At 54.1% G+C, this 12,068-nt stretch overlaps 1 protein-coding gene and 1 long non-coding RNA gene across 8 annotated transcripts in view; one reads left to right on the forward strand and one right to left on the reverse strand.

Annotated features, from left to right (window-relative positions):
* ST3GAL4 (ST3 beta-galactoside alpha-2,3-sialyltransferase 4) overlaps positions 1-12,068 on the forward strand; it is a 40,240-nt gene that overhangs the window by 15,416 nt on the left and 12,756 nt on the right. The window contains exon 1 of one of the 7 annotated variants that reach the window (XM_012529326.4): positions 10,350-10,368. The exons of the other annotated variants lie outside the window; for them this stretch is intronic. The gene's annotated coding sequence lies outside the window, so the exon portion shown is untranslated. Of the gene's footprint in view, positions 1-10,349; positions 10,369-12,068 lie in introns of those variants that run through there. 7 annotated transcript variants of the gene reach the window in all.
* On the reverse strand, positions 5,212-5,885 carry LOC131276334 (uncharacterized). Its single transcript, XR_009183838.1, has 2 exons — positions 5,665-5,885; positions 5,212-5,563 (listed from the first exon to the last, which is right to left on the reverse strand). It is a non-coding gene; the product is annotated as an uncharacterized lncRNA (long non-coding RNA).

Here is a 12,068-nt window from a genome sequence, read left to right on the forward strand (position 1 = left end):
GCCGTGAACTGCTCTCGTGAGCCTCAGTGTCAGGGCATCCGCCCACTGGCCGGGTGCACCACAGGGGGCCCGCTTTTCCTGTCCCTGTCACTTCTCAGCGGTGGCCATCCAGCGGGCGAGTGAAGTGGTGCTTCCTGTTCCTTGCCCTCTCTGGTCCCGAGTGAGGGGCGTACCTTTGCGCAGGTGTTTGGTTTAACATGGGAAATTCCTTTCCGTGGCCTTTGCTTTTGTCCTTTTTTTTTTTTTAAAGATTTATTTTATTCCTCTCCCCTTACCCCCGGTTGTCTGCTGTGTCCATTCCCTATGTGTTCTTCTGCGTCTGCTTGCATTATCAGGCGGCACTGGGAAACCGCATCTCTTTTTTAGTTGCGTCATCTTGCTGCGTCAGCTCTCCGTGTGTGCGGCGCCACTCCTGGGGGGTGGGCTGCACTTTTTTCACACAGGGCGACTCTTTTTGCGGGGCGCACTCCTTGCGCGTGGGGGACCCCTGCGCGGGGACACCCCTGCGTGGCAGGGCACTCCTTGTGCACAGCAGCATTGCACATGGGCCAGCTCACTGCGCGGGTCGGGAGGCCCTGGGGATCGAACCCTGGACCCTCCATATGGTAGGTGGATGCTCTATCAGTTGAGCCACATCCGCTTCCCGTCTTTTTTTTTTTTGAGGTACCGGGGGCTGGGGATTAGCCTGCGACCTCATATGCGGGAAGCTGGTGTTCCATTTCTGTGCTGCAGCTTGTTTTTTTCTCTTTGCCACTGGTCCTTGCACGGGTCCTCACTCCATCCAGGTATTTGCTGGTTCTCTGCTCTGCTTCTGACCTACGAAGAGGGCCTGACCCACTACGCACTGGTGCCACCGACCCGCGGAGTGGCCACGGGCTTTGAGAGGATGTGTTCCATGGGGGGGGCCTTCGCCTCAGACAGGGGGCATGGCCTCAAGACGGGGACACTGCGGAGAAGGGGGTGAAAGGGGACACCGCTCAGGGGAGGGGACGGGGCTCAGGGAAGCGGACACTGCCCTGGGGGTTGACTGCTTGGCCCGGGCGAGGGCTCCGTGTCCAAGCCTTAGGGATGGCTGTGACGGGTGTCACCGGACAGGGGCTCAGGCCTGTGTCCAGGCACAGCCGGAGGGCAAGAGCGCGGGGTTCCCTGCGGCCTCCCCGCTGACCCTGCCCCACAGCGCTCGCTGGAGTCTGCCCGTGGGTGGGTTGTAGTCCACGTGGCAGCCTGGGTGGCCGCTGCGTGTGTCCCCGTGGAGCTTGTGGGTGGCCAGGGGGAAGGGCGAGTGTGGGGCACAGGAGGGGGAGCCGTCGCCGTCCTCTTGTCTGGGGCCGCCACGTGCTGGCCCCAGGCCCCTCTTGTGCTTGGGGGCTGATACCCGCTCTGTGCCCTGCCCACACGAGGCTGCGTGCCGAATCCTGGGGCGTCGCAGAGACTCGCTCTGCCTCCGAGAGCTTGCTCTTGTTACCCCCCATTTTACAGCTGGGGCTCCAGGGTCCCCGGCCACAGGGCCGCAGAGGCTGGCTCGGAGCCACCTCAGGTGTCTCGGAGCCCACATCCTTTGCACTGCCTCCCACCGAAAGCTGGAGGTCCTGGAGAGCTGGGGCCTGGGGTCAGGGCTTTATGCCAGGATGGCCCTTAGAGGAGCAAGTGAGGGAGACGGGAGGCGCCCTGGGTCCCCGCAGGCTGTCCTGCAGCCCACGCCCTCTGGGCTATAGGGAGTTTGTCTCCCAGCTGGCTCAGGGCGTGTCCTGCTGCCCTGGAGTTGGCAGTGGTTCTCCCCACCAGGTCCTTGGTGACGAGTGTGTCCTCGGGAGCCCAGGGGCATTTGTCTGGCAGAGCACGTGGCTGGTTGAGCCTCTAGCAGTCCCGGCCCCCTGCCTGCCCAGCTCTTTGCCAAATAAGGGCCTGGGATGTTTTAACTTGATGGCACTTCCTTCTCAGGGGTTCTGTTCATTTGCGCATTCATTCGGGCGTCTGTTCGTTTAAGTATTTGTTGCCCACCCATCGTGCGATGGGCAGTAAACCCAGTGCTGGAGACGGTGGAGCGAGCACCGCCCCTGCTTCTCCGGGGCGGACAGTCTAGCCGGCTGGGAGGGACAGTCTGGCCCAGCTTCTCTAAAGGGAGCCAGACAGGCTGAGGTGGGGGAGCGCGGGGGCCGGGGAGGGAGCTGTGGCCAGGAGGAGCGGAGGCCGGGAGGGCGGTCTGGGCTCGGGGGCCCCCCTGGTCCAGGACCCCCAATGTTTATAATGCAGTCAGCCCGCACCGGGACAAGGACTCGGAGGTGACACTCGCGGCCTCCGCCCCCAGCCCCTGCTCAGCTTGCATTCTTACGCAGGGTGGGAGGTGGGCATGGGGCATGCAGCCTAAAATTCCTCATCTCTGCGGGGGAAGAGCGTGTTTAGGAAATCCTCAGGAATCCTGGGGATCTCCGGGACCTTCTCAGGTCAGTGGAGGGTCCCTTGCATGTGGCGTAAGGCTCACGGTCTTGAGGTCACAGAACAGACCGACTGAAAACTCTTGTTTCAATTCACCTTCTGATAAGGCAGCCCCGTGTCTTACACAGTGGTGCCTTCTGGATTCCCCTTAGTGTACTGAAATGGAGCTTTCTACTTACCGAGCATCTCCTGTGTGCTTTATGTTCATCTTTTTTTCTTCTTTGAGACGTTGCAGGTTTACAGAAAAATCGTGCATGAGATGTAGAGCTCCCATGTACTGCCCCTTCACTGTTACTCACACCTGCTGGCGTTAGTGTGGGACAGTTGTTAATACTTGATGAAAGCACATCTTTATAATTCACTATTAACTATAGTCCATAGTTCACATTAGCATTCCCTATTTGTCTTGTACAGCCTTACTTTTTAAAAAATTGACAACTTTATTTCAAATTCACAAAAATAAAGCAACAGGAAAAGGCAGCTCAGCAAGTGTGTTATTAGTCAGCCAAAGGGGTGCTGATGCAAAATACCAGAAATGGGTTGGTTTTTATAAAGGGTGTTTATTTGGGGAGGAGCTTACAGATACTAGGCCGTAAAGCATAAGTTACTTCCCTCACCAAAGTCTATTTCCACGAGTTGAAGCAAGATGGCTGCCGACGTCTGCGAGGGCTCAGGCTTCCTGGGTTCCTCCCTTCTGGGCTCTGGCTTCTCTCTGGATTCAAGGTTCCTTTCTTCCTGGGGCCGGCTTCTCTTTCCTGTGTGAGCTGACTTCTGAGGGTTCCTGCTTCAGTCTTTAGCACGAAACTTCACCATTAAAACTCCAACATCAGAAACCCTCAACTCTGTCCTTTGCCCTGCCATCAAGGGGTGGGGACTCAACGCCCTAATCAGAACTCAGTCATGCCCAGGTACAGATCAGACTGCAAACATAATCCAATATCTGTTTTTAGAATTCATAACCATATCAAACTGCTACAGCAAGTTATAGAAACAGTACTCCTAAAAAAATTCTTTTTCAGGCACTTTTATCTCATCTGATTCCAACTCTAGCTCATTTGTTCCTCAAGGATTTAGAAAGATACATAGATGAACATAGATTAGTTAAATGACATAGTCAAGGTCTCCTTATTAATGGGAAAAAAATGAAGAGGAGAAAAAAATGCTTAATTATATTTATATCTCACAAAACTAAACCCCACATGCTTCTTTTATCTTTAAAATTAATATAGTGTTAATGTTGTATGGTCTTATTTAAGTAATTTTTATTCTCCTAACATATATACAACCTAAATTTTCTTCTTTTAACCACATTCAAATATATAATTCAATGTGCTCTTAATTATGTACACAATGTTGTGCTACCATCACCACCATCCATTATCAAAACTTTTCCATTACCCCCAAATAGAAACTGTACAATTTAAGCATTAATTCCCCATTCCCCTATCCCACTCCCTACATCCCCTAGGAACCTGTATTCTGGTTTCTGACTCAGTGAATTTGCTATTCTAATTTTTTCTTATCAGTGAGAGCATATGATATTTGTCCTTTGGTGTCTGGCTTCTCACTCAACAGGATGCCCATCCCTGTTGTCCCGTGGATCAGAGCTTCACTTCTTTTCACGGCTGAATAATATTCCTTGTGTCCGTATGCCACTCTTTCTCTGCTCATTCATCAGTTGATGGATACGTGGGTTGCTTCCGTCTTTCGGCAACTGTGAATAATGCTGCCATGATCTTCTATGTGCTAGTACCTGCTGAGTCCCTGCTTTCCATTCTTTTGGGCGTATATTATATTACCTTTTAACCACCACAGTGAAACTCCCTGGTGGGGACTATTTTGCCTCCATCGTGTAGAGATTAGGACACTGAGGCTCAGGGATGCCCAGGGGCTCGTCCAAAGCCACACACCCCGAGTCCCAGCAGCCCCGTCCAACCCGCTCGCCGTCCCAGCGTGGCCCCACGCCTGCCTGGGCTCTCTGAGGGGCTGACGGGCAGGGCTGGGGGCGAGATGCCAGCATCAGGAAGAGGTTGGGTTTGGGAAAATCCTGGCTGGATCCGTGGGACAGGAGGCAGTGCCACCTCGAATTGTCACCCAGATCTCTCCACAGGCGAAGGAGGGGAGCAGGGGGTGAGTGAGGTGCCCACGGATGCGCTTGCATCCCTCGGCTGTGTGGCTGAGTCACCAGGACCCTCCTCGCCCCCCGGTCCCCACCTCCCTGGGCCTCCTGGTTTAGCCTTTCTGTGTCTCCCCTTGTTGCGTCATCCTGCTGCATCAGCTCTCCGTGTGTGCGGCGCCATTCCTGGGCAGGCCGCACTTTCTTTCGCACTGGGCGGCTCTCCTTACTGGGTGCACTCCTTGCACATGGGGCACCCCTGTGTGGCTCGGCACTCCTTGCGCGCATCAGCACTGTGCATGGGCCAGCTCCACATGGGTCAAAGAGGCCCGGGGGTTTGAACCGCGGACCTCCCATGTGGTAGACGGAAACCCTAACCACTGGGCCATGTCCTTTTCCCGTGGTTTAGCCTTTCCAACGTGAACCCTGGTGAAGACTTGTGCCCTCTCCAGGTGGTTCCAGTGGGCAAGGTGCGGGGGGGAGAGGAGTCAAAACTGCCACCTTCCACTCGCAGGAAGTTTGAGCTAGAAGGCATCTAGCCAGTGATGCCCAATAGAAATAGAATATGAGCCACAAATGTGAGCCATGTATATAATTTGGAACTTTCTAGTAACCCCATTAAAAAACAACAACAACAAAAAGTCAAGAAGTAGAAATAATTACAGTGTTTTTCACCGAGTATATTCAAAACATTGTCATTTCAACGTATAATCAATAGGAAAGAATTGTTAAGGAGGTAGTTCGGGCTTCTGGGTGCTGGTGTTTGAAGCCTGGCTGTGTTCTCCTCTCACGGCGCTCTCCATGCTCAGCGTTCCGTCGCCACGCGGAGCCGGTGCCACCACCTCTGGCGGTGCAGGTTCTGGTTCCATCCCCCATTTCAGAGGTGGCAGCGGAAGCCAGAAGGGCGGGGACGGGCGGTGCTGGAGAGGGCCGAGGTCCAAGCCCCGGAGCCCTCCCTGCAGATCCTGGGAGCCCACGCGTGGCTTCCTCAGCTCCCCAGACCCCGTACTCCTGTGGGGGAGCAATGGGGGCGCCGTGTGCCTGGACCCCTCACCTGCGGCAGGTGCTCCCCTGGGCACAGCACCGCCTCCCACCTCCCCACCCTGTCTCACCAGCCTCCACGCTCTCCCGGAGAAAGGAATTCAGAGCCTCCACCCCTCCATGGCAGATACCAGAAGTGGCATTTTCAAGTGACTCCCTTTGGCGTCTTGTGACAGGCAGCTGATGAAGTGGCTGATGCAGTGTCTCTCTGCAGGCGCTGCGTCTGCGGGGACTGGGGTGGGAGCAGCGGGCTTTCTTTGCCCTGCCTTGCCCCTTTGCCTCCCTAGGCAGCTTTAGAGAGCCCCCACCTCCACCCCCCCCCAGGCCCTGGAGGCAGTGGTCAACCACCCCGCCCTCTGCTGAGCCCCTCCTCCCCGGAGGCTGTGGTCCTGCTGTGCTGCTCAGTCATGGGGCCAGGACACTGTGGGCAGGGTGCCTCCAGCCAGGGACGGGCTGTTTGTGCTGTGAGGTGCCTGCAGGGATAGCTGCTTACAGCCCCTCCCCAGCTCTTTCCCTCTTATGCCACCTGCACTACGGCAGAGCCAATCCTTATGCTTAAACCCCTTTATTTATTCAACAGATATGTTTGGAGCCCCCTCTGTGTCCCACAATTCAAGAACTGGTGATGCAGCAGCAAAAAAAAAAAAAAAAAAAAAAAAAAATCTGCCAGTAGGGGCTGGGGATCTGAACTATTGGGTGTGTGAGGAATTTCCTTTTCTCTTTTCTTTTCTATTCTTTTCTTTTCATTTTTCTTTTCTTGTGGTAACATTTATATAACATAAAATTTGTCATTTTAACCATTTTTAAGTGTGCAGTTCAGTGGCATTAATTGCATTCACGATGCAATTATACTGCATCTTCTATTCTTTTAACTTTTTCATCACCCTAAACAGAAACTCTGTACCCTTAAGCAATAACTCTCCCCATCCACTCGTAACCTCTAATCTACTTTCTGACTCTATGAATGTGCTTATTCTAGATATTTCCTAAAAGAGGAATCACATAATATTTGTCGTTTTGTTTCTGGCTTTTTTCACGCAACATGATGTCTTATGTTGTTGCATGTATCAGCACTTTGTTCCTTTTTATGGCTGAATACTATTCCACTGTGTGTATTCATCACATCTTGTTTATCCATTCATCAGTCGATGGACACGTGAGTTGCTTCCACCTTTTGGCTACAGTGAATGAGGCTGCCGTGAGCACTGGTGTATAAGTATCTGAGTCTCTGGTTTCAGTGCTTTGGGGTCCATATCTAGAAGTGGAATCGCCAGGTCATGTGGTCATTCTATGTTTAACTTCCTGAGGAACCGCCAAACTGTACCCGAGCAGCTGCGCTCACATTCCCACCGCAGCGCTCGAGGCTTCCTGTTTCCCTGCATCCTTGGCCAACACTGGCTCTTCTCTGCTTTTTGAAACAGCAGCCGTCCTCGTGGGTGTGAAGTGGTATGCGTGTGGAATGTCGAGGGGAGGTGGGGAGGCCTCCCTGACAGGGTGAGGAGAGGGGAGAACGAGTGTGCAGCCGGGCCGAGAACCGCGTGGCCGAGCGAACAGCATCTGCCGGTGCCCAGAGGCAGCAGGGGCCCCTAGGCCGAGGCTGTGAGGCTGGAGCAGAACCGGGGAGGGGGAGAGGCCAGCAAAGGAGGGAAGTGGGTAGATCGTGTGGCTCTGCACAGGTCAGAGCAAGGCTTGGGCTTTGTCCCTGCGTGAGACGCGGAGCCGATGGAGGCTTTCAGAGCTGAGGAGTGGGTACGGAAGACTGGTCCCTTCTAGGGAATTCCTAGGAGTCGGCCCTTTGTAGCCGAGCATTTGGCTGAGGTGGTTACAGCCTGCGGGGGGACTCCGCGGCCCGCCACGGGGCTGTGCCCTCCTCTTGCCTTATTTAGCAGTTTCCTTAAGTGCGTGAAATTCACAGTCCAGCCCGAATCCCCTCCGACACCCTGAACGCAGACTCTAAGCTGAAAGGAGCTGCTGGGGCTTAGCTGACACCATCGGGATTCGTGGACGGTGGCGGAAAGCGTGGCTCCAGACCCCGGAGGTGGCACACGAGTGCGCAGGCTCCGTGTACGCCCTGCAGTTAGGTTCAAAAAGGGGGCCCCGGGGGTTCAAGAGCTGGCCCGGCGGCCGAGGACTTGCAGGCAAAGGCGGGGTTCCTAGGGGGGCAGCAAACGCCGGCTTCGGCGGTGAGCGGGGAAGTCTGGTGTCCAGATGAAAGGGGTGATGACCCCTTGAGCGCAGGGTGGGGCACGGAAACGCACTCGGGGGCTGGCAGGGGAGCCCCCAGGGCCGTGGAGGCTGGAGGCTGGCTCACGAGGGAGCCCGCCGGAGGAGCTCGGCGGCTGCGTGCGCTGCTCTGGGCATTTGAAGGCCTTCGGCGAGGTACGGGCCGACCTCCCCTGCTGCTCCAGAGGTCAGACGCTGGCCCTTGCAGGCTTCCTGCAGTCGAGGGAGCCACTCCTCGAGGGATGGTTCTAGAGGCACTGGAGGGTGGGCCCCGGAGCTAGAGGGTTCTACCACCACCTGGGCGAGCTGCTCACCCTCTCCTTGCCCCGGTTCCTTCAGTCTAAAGTGGGGGTGATAGTATCAAACTCGGGGTTGAGATAAGACCTACAAAGCCATTAGCTGCATCCAGCACAGTGGTTCCAGCCTGGAGACATTTCGGTTGCCACGGTGGGGGAAAGGGGTGCTACTGGCATCTCGTGGGGAGAGCACGGGGTCGCCCGGGATGCACGGGCCAGCCCCTCCACACACACACAGCAAAGAGTCATCCAGGGAAGTGGAGATGGCTCAAGTGGTTGAGCACCTGCTTCCCGTATGTTCGGTCCCCAGTGCCAACTAAAAGAAACCCAAAACAAACAACAGGCAAACAAATGAAAAATTCAGGGGAGCCGATGTGGCTCAGTGGGTGGGCGCCGGCTCCCCACGTACAAGGTCCCGGGTTCAATTCCCGGCCCCAGCACCCAAATGTCCGTGGTGCTGAGATTGAGAAACCCTGGTTGTGTACCTAATAAGTATGTGATACACTTGTGAAGAAAAGATACAAAACATTTCTTTTTTTTTAAAACCTCCTTTTATTACTTGTTTACCGAACATCCATAAAACATCTGCTACATTTCAGCAACTGTGATGGAAAACCTGGAGATAGAAAGAAGGCCTTGACCACAAAGGTCATTGTGGGCAGAATGTGAGAACAGGTACAATGTCTGTATTAGTCAGCCGAAGGGGTGCTGATGCAAAACACCAGAAGTCTGCTGGGCATTATAAAGGGCATTTATTGGGGTAGGAGCTTACAGATACCAGGCCATAAAGCATAAGTTACTTCCCTCATCAAAGTCTACTTTCACGGGTTGGAGCGAGATGGCTGAAAACGTCTGCGATGGTTCAGGCTTCCTGGGTTCCTCTGGGCTTAGCTCCTGTGTTTTCTCCACAAGGTCAGCTGTAGACTATGAGGCTCTCTAGAATGGGCCTCTCTCCACAGGGTCAGCTGTAGACTATCAGGTGAATGGCTCTGTCTCTTTCCCCAGGGCTCCAGCTTAAGACTTCAGCATCAAACTCCAACATCAAAACTCCAACATCAAGAACCCTCAACTCTGAATTCCAAAGCTAGATATTGGATTATGCTTGTAATCTGATCTGTACCTGGGCATGATTGAGTTATGATTAGGGCATTGAGTCCCTACCCAACAAGGGGTGGGGACTCATAGGTAAAAGGCATGGTGAAGAACAGAGTTGGGGGTTTCTGATGTTAGATTTTTGAGGTTGGTGTTTGATGCTGAAGACTTAAGCTGGAGCCCCGGAAAGTCAGCATGCAGAGGAAAGAGAAGCCAGCCCCAGGAAGTAGGAACCTTGAACCCAGAGTAAAGCAAGCCCCAGGAACGTAGGAACCCAGGAATCCTGAACCCTCGCAGACGTCGGCAGCCATCTTGCTCCAAATAGACTTTGGTGAGGAAAGTAACTTAAGCTTTATGGCCTGGTTTCTGTAAGCTCCTACCCCCAAACAAATACCCTTTATTAAAAAAAAAAAAAAAAAGGAACCCTCAACTCTGTCCTTTGCCTTTTACCTGTGAGTCCCCACCCACCAAGGGGCGGGGACTTAATGCCCTAGTGACATACCCCAATAAAAGCCCTAATCATAATCAGGGCCAGGAACAGACCAGATTACAAACATAATCCAATATCTAGTTTTGGAATTCATAACCATATCAAACTGCTATAATGTCCTATACCGTTTTGATATGTGATGAAGCATCGTCTCCATCCCAGGCATGGCGCTGGATACCCTTGACATACGCAAGCCCCTGGTGTCACAGGGTGGTGAGCAAAACAGAGAAGCCAGTCGTTTTCTAATATAAACTTGTGTCTGCGTTAAGTGCTGAAGTCCAGGTGTAAACAGTATTTTATGGGAACAGAAGCACTGGTTGCTTAGACACGTAGGAAGAGACTTCCTAGAGGAGGTGCCGTGGGGAAGAAGGCGTGGGCTTCTGCAAAAACCAGTGAGGGGAGAGGGGCTGGGTGTTCCTGGTGGGCAAGGCCTGTGCAGAGGCTTCCAGCGAGGAAGGGCAGGGTGTGGGGAGAGGATTGGCGGGACTGGTGGCCTGAGGGCGAAGGGCCTGGTTGTCTGCCAAGGGCCTTTGGCTTTGTCGTCTAAGGAATGGGGAGCGACTGAAGCGGGAGGCTGGTTTGGGCTGAACTCCTTAAAGATACCTTGCTGGCCGTTTAGAAGAAGGTGCTTGGGTGAGGAAAAGCTTGCAGCAGAGAGACGCCTTAGGAAGCAGGTAAATGGAGATGAGGTCTGGACGGGTCGGTGGCTTGATATCTTAGTTTCCTGGCTGCTAAAACGAACACTCCAGAGTGGGTGGGCTTACACAACAGGAGCTTAGCGGCTCGTGGTTTTGAGGCTTGGAGGAGTCCAAGACTGCGGCATCAACGAGGCGTGCTTTCTCCCCGAAGCCGGGCCTTCTGGGGCTGGCGATCCTGGGTCCCTGCCTTTCCGGCGCGTGGTGGCGCGCGCGGCCACCTCCCCTGGTTCCTCCTTTCTTTTCTGCTTCCGTGGACGTTCAGCTTTTCTCTGTGGCCTTCTCCGTAAGGTTTAAGAGATTAAGTTGGATTAAGGACCCATCCTGATGCAGCCGGGGCACAGCTTAAAAGGCCCTGTTCACAATGGCTCCACACCCGCAGGGATGGACTGAGATGAAGAACGTGTTTTTCTGGGGTGCAGAGCTACAGGCCGCCCTACTTGGGAAGGTGAGATGGACAGCTGCGTCCTGACATTGCTCTGAGGCTCTAGACCTTTACACAGGGCTGAGTTTTTTTTTTTTTTTTAAGATTTTAAAATTTTTTATCCACCCCCCAGCCCCCTACCCCTCCATTCCATTTGCTGTGTCCATTCGCTATGTGTTCTTCCGTGTCTGCTTGTATTCTCATTAGGTGGCTCCGGGAACCAATCCTGGGACCTTCCAGGGTAGGAGAGAGGCGATTACTCTCTTGCACTACCTCAGCTCCCAGTTCTGCTGCATCTTCTTATTTTCTCTTCTCTGTGTCTCTTGTTACATCATCTTGCTGAGCCAGCTCTCCATGTTGGCCGGCGCTTCCGCACGGGGTGGCACTCCTGTGCAGGGCCGCGTTCCCGTGTGGGCCGGCACTCCGTGTGGGGGGCCAGCTCACCATGTGGGCCAGCTTGCCTTCACCAGGAGGCCCTAGGCATCGAACCCTGGACCTCCTGTATGGTAGACGGGAGCCCAATTGGTTGAGCCACATCCCATTTCCTGGGGCTGAGTTTTAATCCGTGCTGCATCCCTGATGCCTTCTCTGAGGCTGAGCATGTAGCAGGGAGCTCAGCAAGCACTTGCAGGAATGGACCAGCAGGAGTGGAAGTGATCATATTTGACAGCCAGCCGGAGGGGTGGCGGGAAGGAGAGGGAGATCCCGTGAGAATGAGGTGCTGATCACATGAGGGCGAGGGCGAGGGCGAGGGAGAGAAGTGTTCGGGAGTTAAGTTTGAAGAATTGAAGATCATCCAGGTAGAATATCCAGGAGAAAATTAGAAACATGAAGAGGGGCTCAAGGAGAGAAACTGGTGCTGAAAATACAGAGTTGAATCATCAGTCTATGCGTGGTAGTTAAAGCTCTAGAAAACCAATGAACCGGCCTCATGCACATGTGTACAGGGAAGGGAAGTGCTGGACAGGCCCCTAGGGGAGACCAGCGGTTGAGGGGCCGGCCAAGGAAGCAGAGCACCTAGAGACGCCAAAGGAAACCCAGCAGAGAATGCTGACCTTCTAGAAGCTAAGGCCGAGGCATCAGCCAGCAGTCCAGAGACTCAGGGAAAACAGTCCCTTCTTAGGCTTGGCAATCAAGAGCCCCCTGGGGAAGTGGTCTTGGCCCAGTGCTTAGGGCGTCCGCCTACCACATGGGAGGTCCGCGGTTCAAACCCCAGGCCTCCTTGACCCGTGTGGAGCTGGCCCATGTGCAGTGC

Source organism: Dasypus novemcinctus, chromosome 27 (genome assembly GCF_030445035.2).
Source record: "Dasypus novemcinctus isolate mDasNov1 chromosome 27, mDasNov1.1.hap2, whole genome shotgun sequence".
NCBI classification, from domain to species: domain Eukaryota; kingdom Metazoa; phylum Chordata; class Mammalia; order Cingulata; family Dasypodidae; genus Dasypus; species Dasypus novemcinctus.